The 13,695-nt window shown below is 40.7% G+C and overlaps 1 protein-coding gene across 1 annotated transcript in view; it reads left to right on the top strand.

Annotated features, from left to right (window-relative positions):
• Positions 1 to 13,695, top strand: part of MRPL39 (mitochondrial ribosomal protein L39) — a 48,776-nt gene that overhangs the window by 4,585 nt on the left and 30,496 nt on the right. The window lies entirely within an intron of this gene.

The raw sequence follows: 13,695 nt of genomic DNA, 5'->3' as shown, positions 1-13,695 counted from the left end.
ACATATTTGTCCAAACCCACAGTATATGCAACAGCAGGAGTGAACCCTTGTGTAATCTGTGGACTCTCAGTGCTTATGATGTGTCAATGTAGGTTTATGAATTTAGCAAACATACCATTCTGGATGGATGTTAATAATGGGGGAAGGTACATGGGAAATCTCTGTACCTTCTCCTTCATCTTGCTGTGAAACTACTCTAAAAAAACTGCTCTAAAAAAAAAAAATGCAAACTCAGGGCGCATGGGTGGGTTAGTGGGTTAAGTGTCTACCTTTCGCTGAAGTTATGATCCCAGGGTCCTGGGATCGAACCCCACATCAGGCTCCCTGCTCAGCCAGGAGTCTGCTTCTCCCTCTCCTTCTGCCCTTCCCCCCGCTTGTGCAAGCTTTCTCTCTTTCTCTCTCTCTCACTCTCATTCCGTCTCAAATAGAGACAGATTTTAAAGATAAAATATTTTAAAAAAGCTAAAAATGCAAAATCTAGCAACAAAGTTAAACAAAAGAAGACCTAGGGCAAGATCACAGAAGAGAGCAGTCAGAAAGTGTGAGAGAAACCAGGAGAGAAATAGAAGCAAAGATGGAGGTGTTTAGAGTATCACATGCCAAAAAAGCAATTGAGAATTTCTTCTGCAGTTTGCAATTACAAAGGCATTGACCCCTTGGATGAGAGAGAAAGCAAGCCCCCAAAAATCTCTTAGAAAAAACTTGGAGACTTGTGTTCTATACTTAATACTAGGTATAAAACTAGTGCATAAGATTAAAACAAACAAACAAACAAACAAAAAACAGTGACATGCTTACAAACAGCAGCCAGATAATGAAAGAAATAGCAATGGTTAATACTGCTTCATCAATGAGTGGTTGGGAGTTGGTTTCATTAATGTTCTGTTTGTAAGAATCCCTGCCCTAGGGTGCTTGAGGTAGCTTTTTGGGAGGAATGGAGAGGAAATACAGAGAGTCCCTCAAACTGGCTTTTACTCTCCATGATCATATTGGGCTCCCCGCTCCCCAAGGGTCGTAATCATTCTGACACTATAAACAGTTTTGTCAGGTTAACATAAATGGGGACTTGGTGCTTTTGGACATTGTACCATTTTTTATTCTTTCTTCCCACTTTTATTCTGAATTCAAGGTAATGTTGAGGAGGGTGTCGAGACACGTTTCCTAAAACAGGCAACAGAGAGAATGGCTGGGTTTAAATTGAGGGACTTCTCACAACACCTCAGATCTGGTATTTCTGTGTTGGATGGGTTATTTTCCTTCATGGGTGTGGAGAAGGTGCTGGAAAGTGTGCCTACACTCTGCAATTTAGAAAAAAGAAAAAAAAAAAAGTCTTTCATTTCCAGAACCACGCAAATTCTCAAATGCCTCTCCTATAATTTTAAGCTGCGGATACAATTTAAGGTCTTTAACTAATGGGATCCTCATTACTTATCCATTATTATCTCCTCAGATCATTTTCTGGAATAATCCTCATTTCAGCATTTCATTCTGATATGCCCACAAGCACACTCATGGCTCATGCTCAAACCACACCCCTTTCCGGCCAAATAAACCTATTCAGAGAAAACCACAGAGTCTCCAGCATGTACCCTACATCTCTCTCCCAAAGTGACATCGTTCTTCAGGTACATTATAACCAAACTTCCTTCCAAGAAAAACAAACGAGAAAACCCTTCCTAGACCCTGGTTCTAATTACTACAAGCAAGAATATCTTTCTTTCCCATTCTTTGCTCTAAATGACTTAACATCACTAAGGTGGTTCTACGTGCCAGTTAAATGAATTTCACCAGTGATCAGTAAATTATTAATGCTTTCTTTCTTTTTAAAAAGCACATTTATTGCCAACTCAATGGTTGGCTTCTTTTTTGAGTGATAATGAGCAATTAGATAAGATGAAAGATATTATGAATTAGATAATATGAAATTAGATAATATGAATTAGATAATATGAAAATGATTTTTTTAATACATGGATTTCCTTCAGGGAGGAACTAGCAACTAACAAACATTTGTTAGGGTCAATGAAGACTGGACAGGCGCCAATTAGTCCATAAACAGGGCACCATAACAACTAAAACTTGGGGAGAACTTAGAGATAATTTGCAACTCTGTTCCTCCCTCCATTTCTGCCCTTTCTCTTGTCACAGTTAAAGATGGTAGATACGGCGCCTGGGCGGCTCAGTGGGTTAAGAGTCTGACTTTGGCTCAGATCATGGTCTCAGGGTCCAGGGATCGAGCTCTATATCGAGCCCCATATTGAGGTTCCCACTCAGCATGGAGTCTACTTCCCCCACTCACTCTGCCCCTCCTCCTGTTTATTCTCTCTCTCAAGTAGGGAAATAAGTAAATCTTTTTTTTTTTAAGATTTTATTTACTTATTTGAGAAAGAGAGAGAGCGTGAGCAGGGTGAGGGGCAGAGGGAGGAGCAGCTCTCCACTAAGCAGGGAGCCCAATGTGGGACTTGATCCCGGGACTCTGGGATCACGACCCAAGCTGAAGGCAGACATTCAACTGACTCAGCCAAGCTGCCACCCTTAAAAAAGTAAATCTTTAAAAAAAAAAAAATAGATAATGAGACCCAAAGGGTGACATGACCTACTCAAGATCACATGGCAAGATAAGAGACAGCCAGGCCTGGAATGATCACTCATGACCTTTTTCCTAAAACAGCATGGATTCCTTTGCATTGTCTGGGAACAGGCTTGCCTTTCTGTATATACCTTGATCCAAGTTATTACCTAACTTCCCCCCAGGAACCCCTTGCCTGGGATGAACACACTTCATATATGTCCTTAATTAAAGAGTGAGTGGAGACAGAACTCTCCTTTGAGTTGAAGGGAGCTCTGACTTCTAACTCAACATCTTGGATCCGGGGCGATACAGCCCAGATGAGAGGATGCTGAAAGAGTCTGGGCAAGATTCAGTGGTTCTTCCATTTGGTCACTGCTCTCCAGAACACTCCTAAAGATAACAATAATGAATAAATGTTAACATTTATTCTTATGCCTTCTTATGCCTGGCACTGTGCAAAGCACTTCATAGGTGTTTTCTAATAAACAACTTTGTGAAGGGGTGCTGTTATTATTATCTTACAGAGGAGAAGAAAGACTAAAAAAAATTAAGTCCCTGACTCAGGAGTGGGCAACTAGGAAATCACTGAGCCCGATTTAAGCACAGGTTTGTTGGACTGCCAAGACATATGCTAACTGCTAATCTATCTGAAAAGATGGACTCCATTGGAATGCATTTCTCTCTTCCCCTAGGAAGAAGAAAAAGACATCATGAATATTGTCACTTGGTCTCTGTCATGATAATGACATCTTCCTTTGTTTGACTTCTTTTGAGATTTTGAAAGTCTTTTCATATGCATTTTCTCTTTGGCTCTCTGCATAACCCAGTGAGGGAGCTGGGGAAAGGTAAAATGATGCGTATTTTAACAGCCCCATCTATAACTGACAGATATCAGTCCACACTTGAGAAACTCCAGTACAAGCCAATAGGAGAATCCCATTTCTGTATGGTTAATATTCAGGGTACTCTGAGTGACTGGCTGTGTATGAGGCAGCCCAGACATATGGGAAGCATGCTGTTTGGATATGTGGTTAGCTGTGATAGGGTACTATCCTTCTCGGTTCTTAGGAGACCTAGGGACTTAGCAGCTTGCCCACATTCATGCAGGTAGGACCCCAAACCATCTGTCTCCAGAGGCCCTGCTATTCCCCATTCCCTTGCTTGGGTTTTCTCCCTAACAACTCCTTAGTGGACACGTATGTCTCTAGCTTAGATCTCAAACTCCAGATCACTCTTCTCTCTTTTAAGAACATCTTACATAGATGGGCCACTCAAAATCAATTTGATTTTAAATTTTTATTATTTTTAAAATAAGTTATTTGTTTATTTGTCAGAGAGAGAGAGAGCGCGCGTGCACAAGCAGGGGGAGCTGCAGGCAAAGGGAGAAGCAGGCTCCCCACCAAGCAAGGAGCCTGACGTGGGACTCACTCCCAGGACCCTGGGATCATGACCCCAGTCGAAGGTAGATGCTTAACCGACTGAGCCACCCAGGCATCCCTGACTTTAAAATTTTAAAATTAAGTCTAAAATTGAGTTGATTTCATCATTTCTTCACCCTACTTCATTTTTTCTCCACTTTTTTTTTTAACCTTCCTCCTTCTCTTTCAACATTTGTCTTCCATTACATAATATGAAATATGAAATAGAAGCCAACCACTGTGTGAATGTTTGTGGACACAATGAGCACATTAACAGACAGTTTCTCATCTCTGGAGTTGTAGGTGAGGGAGGTAGACCTCAATCAGGCAAAGCAAGCTTGCACTCTAGAGTAGCTGTTAATAGGGTTTTGCCTGGTTGGGACATCAGGGAAGTCTTCTCTGAAGGACTAACACAGTCCAAAATCTGAAGGAGGTAGGAGAAGAGAGGTAGAAAGAACAGTCTATGATGAGGAAACATCACGTGTGAATGCCTTGTGACAAGTGCTAGAGAATGAGAGTTGGCAGGTGGGCCCGTAGCACCAAGGTTGAGAGGGAGAATGATGAACACCACGGAATGCCCACTGCTTAAATCAATGGCTTCCAGGAGCTTCAGATTGACCAAGATAGCTTCTTTCCCTTTTTGTCATGATGTGCCCACAGGGCCTTTGCATATCCTGTTCCCCCTTTGCACTTGGATCTTTATTCTTTTCTCCACCACCACCCCCCCTTTGGTGCTATCTAGCATTTATTAAATATCTTCCAAGTAATAGGCACCATGCCTACTCTTTCATTTTGTCAATTTTAACTATCATGACAATCATGTTAAATAAGGAAAGCTATTATGTCCGTTTCACAGGGGAGGTCATTGGGACAGTGAGAATGAGCCACAGACCAGAATCACAATGGCCTGTGGGTGGCAGAGGGAGGTTTGGAATAGTACCTGGCTCACTCCAGACTCAATGGGCTTAACCATTTACAAGTGCACTGCTTCCCATATACTTCCTTCTCCTCTGGTCAAGGCCTCTTCATCCTTCTGTCTCTGCTAAACTGCAGTTTCCTTAGGAAACTTCCCTGCCCTTCCTGATTGAGTCAAATCCTACTATCACAAGCTCTCATTACCTCCTTCCTCTCTGGCATCACAGCTGGGATTTTAAACTCAGGTGGTCACACTCAGTTATCAGTAATGGACTAGACCCTACAAAGGCAGAGTTCATCTGATTTTCATTTCATTATTATAGCCTCTTTTCCTAACATGGCCTTGTTATTAAATGCTCACTAAATATTTGGCTACTAGATGAATCTACAGATCCCTATACCTTTGACTTGACAAGAATGTGATTGGACCAGAGTTGCTGTATTTTTTAACCTAATAACTTGGTCTCTTTAGGCTGCTGTAATAAAGTACCAGATACAAGGTGGCTTTTAAATGACAGAAGTTTATTTATCACAGTCTGGAGGCCAGAAGTCTTAAGATCAGGATGCCAGAATGATCAGGTTTTAGCAAAGGTCCTCCTTGGGTTTGCAGATAGACACCTGGTCATTGTACCCTCACATGACAGAATGAAAGCAGGCTGCTCCTATGGCCTCTTTTTATGAGGGCATTAATCCCATTCAGGAGGGTTCCACCCTTATGAGCTAATCCCCTCTCAAAGGCCCCACCTCCAAAATACCATCACATTGGGATTACAGTTTCAACATATGAATTTTGAGGGGACACAAACATTCCGTCCATAGCATCTAACAATATCTTTGTAAAGTCAACAGTACTTTTAAGCTTCAATCTCTCTATATGCTAATCTCATTGCTAAGTACCGTATTTCCATTATCTCCCTTGATTGCACACTGGAGGAAGTGAGAGGTGGAGCCCAGTCTAAAAGATTGCCCCAGGACACTCAGCTGGTCAAGGGCCCGACAAGACATGGTTCCAGGTCTGACCCTCACATGTTCCCTTCACTCTTGTAACTGTCTTTCCAAGTCAATCAGTCTGCTGCAGCATGGGTTCTTATGGTACCTTAGCATCAGAGGAATATAATAATTATAATAATAAATAAAGTATCAATTAATTAACAGATTCCTATTTTATTTACTTTGAGGTTGTTTTGTTTTTTGACATCATAAATTGTGATGCACATTCTTATACATTTGTGGTCTTGTCTACTTATCTCTACAAGGTAGTTGATGGGTAAGAAATCTGTGAGCCTTTGATTCATGGCCAAACTGGCAACAGCAATAGTGAGTTTTTAGTAGTAGAGTCTCTTACCTGTCTATTTGCCAAGAGAGTATTTCTGCCATTGTGCTAATGAAGAAAAACATGACTTAAAAAGTATGCTTTGCATTTTGATTAATTTTTCTTGAATTACAGAGAGAAAAATATAGTAGCCCTTTTTTCCTTTGAGCCTAGTCCTCAAGGCATTTCTTTGAAGTATGGAATTTAGTATGTACTCCAACATACGGCAGATAAATAAAAATGCATGGGTAGCAAAACAGGCTTTTTATTATTTATTTGGTGTTTATATCCCAAACATATTTCTCTTCAATATGTCTGTATAAACTTTTAATGTTTTGCACACATTCTTTTTTTTTTTTAAAGATTTTATTTATTTATTTGAGAGAGGGAGAGGAAGAAGCAGACTTGCCACTAAGCAGAGAGCCTGATGGGGGTGGGGCTCGATCCCAGGACCCTGATATCATGACCTGATCCCAAGGCAGACGCTTAACCAACTGAGCCACCCAGACGCCCCACATCATCAAATTCTTAATGGTGATGGAATTCTATACTCAAAAGAACTTTTCTTACCAGCATCTCAACTGCATTCTTTCAAAACCTTTAAGATCTTTGGGAAGGTGTTGGAGAACACAAGTGAACTTGATCTACCTTGCTCTGGCAAAGCCTGGATGGGATGGACAAGGAACAGAAGGATACCCTTTCACTTGCAAAGATTTAGGAATTCCGCTCTGTTCTTGGATCTGTCTCCTTTAAGCCAGGTGGATAGTTTTAGTCTTTCCAGAATGCTCTTTTGGGCTCTGATGAAAAAGTAGTTCAAATGAACATTTAGTTTCGCCACTGATAATACTCTAAGTGACAACATTCTGTCCACCACACGAGCCAACACTTAATTTTTTTTTTTTTGGAAAAGTCAAGAGAGGGCATATTTTCTCACATGATATCTTTTAAAACCCTGTCATCTCACTGAATTTTTAAGGCTTGCATTGTGCCTTTTAGATGTAAATACTCTTAGGAATTAGAACACTTTTCAAAAAAAAAAAAATTTTTTTTTTCCCCTGGAAGTGTAATTATAAAGAAAGCTGGACTGTTGATTCCCTGAAGTGCCAGGCATTATCCCAGGCACAGAAGTTCACATGCCTGTCTGCTGGCTCGGAGCCAGTGAACACAACGGCGGGGAGCACTGCAGGCTTTGAAAATGCCCCCTGGGGATGGATGCTGTTTAACAACCAGGATGCCCGGGGTAGAGCCTCTGGGGGAAGTGGCCCTCCTGGTGATTCCTTCCTAGGATAGGGACTAAACATCCTGGAATACTGAAAATCAAAAGTGAGGATACACGGGCCATTCCAGAAGCAACTCTTCCTTTTCCTAGATACGCTCTGAGATAAGTCACCTCCCGCCTCTGGAACTCCAGCTCCTCCCTCATACGTGGAAGAGGGGACCGAGGTGTGTGATTGTAAAGGTACTTTAAAACAAGACAACTCTTGTGTTTTCGTCTTTCAATTGAAACGTGAAGAATAAGCTAGTCTTCTAAAAACGATACCACACACTGCTGCGGGAAAGATGTCCCTATGATAAGCAACCCCCACTCAACTGCTACAGATTTTTTCCTTCTCTTCCTCCCCCCCCGCCCAGCACTACAGGCGCACGCGCGCACGCACACGCACCCACGCAAGCGCACGCACACGCACACGTACCCACGCAAGCGCACGCATGCACCTGCGCACACAGGTCTCGTTAACTGTTTACAATACATTTAAGTTTATCCCAGTGAGCCAAGAGTTAGACTAGAAAGGGCTGTCAGGGGATAGAAGGAAGAGATGCGTTTTGCCTGCCGTTTGAGTTGGGGTTTGTAAGACTCTTCTGCGTCTTCTCTCTTCTGATCTTCCTCTTACCTCTTTTCCAGACTCCCTTCTTTCTGCTTTTAAAAACTCCAACACGGGGGGGCCTGGATGGCTCAGTGGGTTAAGCTTCTGCTTTCAGCGCAGGTCATGATCTCAGGGTCCCGGGGTCGAGCCCCGCATCAGGCTCTCTGCTCAGTGAGAGTCTGCTTCCTCCTCTCTCTCTCTGCCTACTTGTGATCTCTGTCTATCAAATAAATAAATAAAATATTTAAAAAATAAAAAAATAAAAGCTCCAACACGTTAGCTGAGATTATTAACTAAGGAAGCGCGGCTGTACTGAGGTAAACCCTCCGCAGCATTTTTCAATGAGGAGAGCTTTGGCTTTTGGCCGAGGTTGACCACGGTCTTCGTCAATAGTGTGGAATTAAAGAGAACGTTGCTTTCTGCTGTCAAGACTCTTCTGGAAACAACAAAAATAAAGTCTCAGCTGGTATTTGGGCCAATTTTAACAGGTCCAGTTTTTTTTTTGTTGTTTTCTCATCTCCTGCTGGTTGGGGAAATAGTGATGGGAATAACAATGGAAGCTTTGTGGTAGTGGAAATCTCTCCAGTTTGAACCTCCAAAGTCTTAGTTAAGTAAAACTCATGTTTTGTGTAAAAAAAAAAAAAAGAAATCCTCATTTGGAAAAAGACACCTTGAAAAATTAGGCTGAACTGTCATCTATTTGTAACTCGTACTAAAAATGTTTCAGAAAAATACAGAAGCAGTTAAATGAGGCCAATTGTTAACGTAGGTGGTGGGTCCATGGCATTGTCATACTATGTTTTTGTCTCTATGGCTGAGAGTTTTCGGATTTATTTCACACATATTTCCTCTTTTTTTTTTTTTTTTTTTTTTTTTAAGGATTTTATTTATTTGAGAGAGAGGCGAGAAGGTCAGAGACAGAAGCAGACTCCCCACAGAGCTGGGAGCCTGATGCGGGACTCGATCCGGGGACTCCAGGATTGTGACCTGAGCCGAAGGCAGTTGTCTAACCAACTGAGCCACCCAGGAGCCCCACACATATTTCAAAATTTCATTCTTATCCCCTCAAAAATGAATTTAAAATTATTGTTTTTATAAATCTTTATAAATAAGGAACCAAAGTGTATTGAATTAATCCAATATCCTCTCTCCCCCATGCTGACTTGCTGGCTCTTTAAAATGGGAAAGTAGATAAAACCTCTTTGCCCTTATTACTGGATCCACCTAATTCACTTGCTCCCAGAGAAATTATCACTGTCAAAACAAACTTAATTTTATGGAAGCCTTGACTGGACACTGGAAGGCTAATTCAATGGGGAGCAAAAGAGAAGCTTCTCTTTATTTTTATTTACCTTGTTCTCTCCAACTAATTGGAACACACCTGCTTTTTGGGAGGAAAGAGGGGTAGGGGGAATGGAGAAAAAGGGGAGAGGAGGCAGGGCAGCAAGATGAGGCCTCTTGGGGATTTTTCACTTGCCTAGTGGTAAGTAAAATGATCATTTCTCAAACAAACAAAACACACCCAGTTGTACATTTAAAAAATGATACTGATGACCAAAGAAACTTGGTGTGTGAGTCAGAACTTGGAAGGAAGGCGTGGGTTACTTAAAAACTGGCTTTAGGGCTTATGCATCTTTTTTTCCATTTACACATTAGTTTAATGTTTCCCACCTGAGTAGAGGCCTGTCCTGAAAACCAATGCTTTCTCAGGCTAACGGGCATCTGAATTAACAGAGGATTGTGTTAAAAATGTAGATGATCTTTTTCATGTGTTCCATTTCTTCAAAAAAGTTGGTATTTTGATATTTTATAGGGATTGCATTAAATGTGTAGATTGCTGTAGGTAGCAAAGACACTTTCATAATATTTGTTCTTCTAATCCATGAGCGTGGAACGTTTTTCCGTTTCTTTGTGTCTTCCTCAGTTTCTTTCTTGAGTATTCTAGTTTTCTGAGTACAGATTCTTGACTCTTTTTAGATTTATTCCTGGGTATCTTATGGTTTGGGGTGCAATTGTAAATGGGATAGACTTCTTAATTTCTCTTTCTTCTGTCTTGTTGTTGGTGTATAGAAATGCAACTGATTTCTGTACATTGATTTTATATCCTGAGAAAGAGAGAAACCATACGAGACTCTTAATCTCAGGAAACAAACAGGGTTGGCGAGGAGTGGGGAGGACGTGGGAGGAATGAAATGGCTGGGGGACGGACATTGGGAAGGGTATGTGCTCTGGTGAGAAAAAAATAAATAAGATAAATGCAGATGCTGATGGAGTAGGTCTGCGGTGGGGCTGAGAGTCTGCATTTCTAACCAACTACCCGGTGATGGTGTTGCTGCTGATCTGTGATCCACCCTCCATTAACTTGGCAATATTCTAAAGTTTTTTGAATGTGTTTCTGCTACCAAAATAACAATGAGCTCATCCTACTTTTTCTTACCATATGAAATCTGAATACTAGAATAAGGCCATCAATTCTCAGTGGGTGCAATATTGCCCCCAAAGGGGAGGAGATTGTTTTGTTGGAAATAAAAAAGCTGAAACAGATATATGGTAGAGTTGGCCCTTGAACAACAGGGGTTTGAACTGTGCAGATCCACTTATACGTGGATTTTTTTCAATAAATACAGTACCGTAAATGTATTTTCTCTTCCCTATGACTTTCTTAATGACATTTTCTTTTCTCTAACCTACTTCATTGTAAGAATGCAATATATAATACACGTAACATATAAACTATGTGTTAATATACCGTTCATGTTATCCATAAGGCTTCTAGTCAAAAGCAGGCTATTAGGAGTAAGTTTTGGGGGAATCAAAAGTTACATGCAGATTTTCAACTGTGTGGGGGGTTGGTGTTCCTAACCCTCATGCTGTCCAAGGGTCAACTGTATTATCAGTGATATTAAAATGTCATGGTAGCCGGTAGAGAATGCCACTCTTGGTCTCAGGGTCATGAGTTTGAGTCCCACATTGGGTGTGGAAATTTCTTAAAAATAAAATCTTGAAAATAAAATGTCAGGAGGAGCCACAGGAAAAATGTCTAAAAAACTACTGATGGAAGGTTTAGATCCACTGCCCTAAACTATTATAAAGTCTCATGAAACTGGCACAGACTGCCTGATTATAAACACTCAGTCACCAACATCTAAGATTTCTGTTATATATTATTACCTGGATTCTCAAATTCTCATTGATAAACATGATGAAAATTTTTTATTGTAGAGGATGCTGCGGTGAATTTTCCCCTTTATCAAGCATCTAAATATTATGAATTGCAAAGGAGAGGGATGAGAATAAATACAGAATGATGATCAGAGATGACTTATACGAACATGAAAATTAACCTGAGTTGAATAAAAAATTAGTCAGATTACAAATAAATGAGAGATTTACAACTGGAATTGTAAATACACCCTTTTCCCTGATGTTTTAAATATACATTACCTTTTAAATGCACTTCTTTATACTCCTATTTTATGTGTAATTATTTTTCTAAGAATGAGGTAATGAGTCCCCTTAGTGCACACTTGATGCAGAGAATATTCTAATTAAAAATACATAATTCCATTTAACTATGGATATGTGCTAAACTACCTCCCATGTCCAAATATGCGTGGCCAACCCCTGGTATAGCAGAGAGAGCTAGTGCCTTCTGCTAGGTCAGGGAGGCCAGCAAAGGCAACTGCTGTCATCTCCATGTGAAATAAAATGAGAAATCACCCAAATCTGGGCCCGAACCTGTTCCACAAGGGTCACAATGTGAAGGCTTCTCCCAGTAACAAAAACTGACCTCCTTAAGTGTACCTATTAATGAGCTGAATGCCGGTGCTTTCGTCATCCCCAAGTGCTACAAGGTATTATAATTACTCCAATTTTTCATGATTAATTAGAAGCATGAGGCGCAAATAAGCTAATACAAGTCAAGGGCTAAGAAGCAGAGAGCAGGGATTTGAACAAAGGGAGCTTTCCCCTGGAGCTGGCCTCTCTCATTGGCAGTTCATGCTGGTTGTATCCAACTAATCTGCGAGTGGTTTTAGGAGGTCAAGACCCAACTGGCTTCCTCTCTAGGGCATGTCAAGGTTGACAGGAAGAGGCAGGCTAGAGCCATGACCAAGGGACTAGGAATAAGGTATCCTGTCAAAAGTCCAGCCCGTGGGGCACCTGGGTGGTTCAGTGGGTTAAAGCCTCTTCCTTTGGCTCGGGTCATGATCCCAGGGTCCTGGGATCGAGCCCCTCGTTGGGCTCTCTGCTCCGCGGGGAGCCTGCTTCCTCCTCTCTCTCTCTGCCTCTCTGCCTACTTGTGATTTCTCTCTGTCGAATAAATAAAATCTTAAAAAAAAAAAAAAAGTCCAGTCCGACTAATCGGGAATTTTTTAAAAACAGTTTTAATAAGGGGATATTAGTCTATTCACCCATTCAAAGCATGAATTCAGTGTTGTTTAGTATATTTATGGGTATGTGAAACCATCATCGTATCTTAAAAAAAGAAGAAAAGAAAAGAAAAGAAGATTTATTTATTTATTTTAGAGAGAATGATTAAATGAGGGGACAGGCAGAGGGAGAAAGGGAATCCCAACTGGATTCCAAGGCATGGAACTCCATCCTAGAACCTTGAGATCATGACCTGAGCCAAAATCAAGATTTGGCAACTCAACCAACTGAGCCACCCAGTGCTTCAACCATCACCACATCTAATTTTCGAACATTTTAGTGTCTCCTAAAAGATAGCTCATACCCGTTAGCATTCACCCCCAACTCTCAACCCCCCTACCCCCAGCCCTAATCAACCACTAACCTACCTTCTGTCTCTATATAGTTTCCTTTCTAAACACTTAATATAAATTGAACCATATCTATGCGATCTTTTGTGATGGGTTTCTTTCATTTAGCATAATGTTTTCTGGACTTACCTCTGTTGTAGCATGTATCAGTGCTTGGTTCTTTTTCACTGGTGAGTAATATTCGTTGATTTGATTCACTACATTTTATTTTTCATCCATTAGTTGATGGACATTTGGCTTGTTTCTACCTTTTGGCTATTATGACTCATGCTTCTATGAATATTCAGGTACCACTTTTGGTGTGGTTGTATGTTTTCATTTCTCTTGGTGTATGCCTGAGAGTTGAATTGCTAGGTTGTATGATAACTGTATGCTCAACATTTTGAGGAACTGCCAGTCAGTTTTCCAAAGCAGCGTACCACTTGACATCTCCACCAGCAGTGTGTGGGTTATGGTGTGTCCACATCTTCCTCAGAGCTTGTCAACAACTGCCTTTTTAGTTAAAGCCATCTTAATGGGTGTGAAGTAATATCTCACTGGGTTTAGATGTACATTTCCCTAATGGTTAATGATGTTGAGCATCTTCTTGGTTTTCATGCCTGCTAGTTATTTTGTTTATCTTCTTTGATAAATGACTATTCAAATACTTTGCCCATTTTTAATTTAGATTAGTTGCCCCTTTTTTGTTATTGGGTTGTGTTTTTTATATATTCTGGATACAGATTTCTTGTCAGATATGTGATTTACAAAAATTTTTCCCCTTCTGTGGGAATCTGTTCACTTTCTTGATGATTTGTGCACAAAGTATGATGTACTGCATTCTTTTTTTCTT

The sequence above is a fragment of the Mustela erminea genome, chromosome 1 (genome assembly GCF_009829155.1).
Source record: "Mustela erminea isolate mMusErm1 chromosome 1, mMusErm1.Pri, whole genome shotgun sequence".
Classification (NCBI taxonomy): Eukaryota; Metazoa; Chordata; class Mammalia; order Carnivora; family Mustelidae; genus Mustela; species Mustela erminea.
This window is presented reverse-complemented; position numbering and strand designations above follow the sequence as displayed.